The sequence below is a fragment of the Pundamilia nyererei genome, unplaced genomic scaffold, assembly GCF_000239375.1.
Source record: "Pundamilia nyererei isolate P.nyererei 1_Seehausen unplaced genomic scaffold, PunNye1.0 scaffold02031, whole genome shotgun sequence".
NCBI classification, from domain to species: domain Eukaryota; kingdom Metazoa; phylum Chordata; class Actinopteri; order Cichliformes; family Cichlidae; genus Pundamilia; species Pundamilia nyererei.
In genome coordinates, this window is record NW_005189432.1 from 1 (window position 1) to 1,533 (window position 1,533).

The following is a 1,533-nucleotide window of genomic DNA, read 5'->3' on the forward strand; positions in this document are numbered from 1 at the left end:
ACCATATCCCAGAATTCATAGTGCTGACCAGACAATTCCAGTTTTCAACAATGGCTGCCGCTACTAAGTTTTAATATTACTCTAATTACTCTTTCTGTGTTTCTGGTAAATAAACTTTTAAGATATTTTTAGGCGAGAATGTAGTTGTTTAAACTTCACATATCTGCTCGGTTTATCAAGACATCACATATTTGCAAAAGTGCTCCGATGTTTTCGGTGATATCTGTTACCCACCAGCTCGATAGGTAGCCAAGGGCGGTGACGCAAAACTGAAGTCCAATTTCCGCTTACTTCGGAGGTCCCGGCAGATTTCCTATCAAAATTGCTTAATAAACATTTATTTTGTTTATTTTTATTTTATTAGCATTTTCCTTAAATGTGTTAAATATATATTTTCTCATCTAAATGTCCACTGAGCTGTGAGCCAGGGGGCGGTAATGCACCTTAACATTGGTTTCCAACCAAGAAGAAGAAGAAGCTGTGCGCCAGGAGTGAGGGGGTGAGTGATTCGTTCCTGCTATGATTCAGCACAGGAGGGAGGGGCTGAGTAGCTCAAATGTGCTGTTAGCATGTTAGCGGAGCGATGCTACTGTGAACCGAGGAGTTATTTTCTTGATGTGAGCTTCTACTCAGGGTTTTTTCTTCCAGTTCAGAGCAGAATTTTTTTTGTTAAGATACTGGATGTTGTGTTTTTCTCCACAATTTTAATTATAAGCTAGATACATTGCTGCTAACAGCAATGGGGATGAGTCAGTTGGCCTTGTGAATCATGATTCATGAGTCAGTAAAGTGATTCTCGAGTACTGAACAATTCGTTCATGATTCGCACATCACTAATCTGCAGCAATGTCAGCAGTAAACACTAGAAGGCAACATACCAGAAGCTTCGTCATTATGTGATGATCTGTGGTCATCAAGTGAACAGTATGTTGTTGTTGTTAATATTTCTTCCTCAAACACATATTTTGAGTTAAAGCCACTTTGTTCATGAATGGACAATAAAATTCTTGTAGCACAAACTGGATTTATTTTATTATAAAATATTTATAATCAATCATTAAGTTTGAAGTTAGTGCAACTCATTTAACTATAGCATCATGTAAAATCTTACCATTTTCTATTTCAGAACAGTAAATTTATTATTTTATGCTCAGTGAAATCATTCACAGACCCTGACTTGTTTTTTTTTTTCATCTTAAGCATGTTCACACAAATATTTCTGTCCCGTCATGCTTTGCAGGAATGTCTTTTTTCACTAGAAACAGTCTCCTTAGTAGGGATGGGTAGTAAACAGACCGAAAAGCAGCGCACATCTCGGTGCTTTCTTTCGGTGCATTTTTTTCCTGAGCTTTGATACACTTTAGATTCTAGACAATCATTTTACGTTTCCGAGGATAGTAGGCGGGGTCAGGTACGTACTTTCTTTTAGAGCAGAGCTACAGATTAAAATTGACCAAGGCAAAGCGGTCAAAAGTCTGGCTGTAAATCACAGCAAAATATGCAAACTCAGCAGCCTGCAACAAGTGCTTTAAG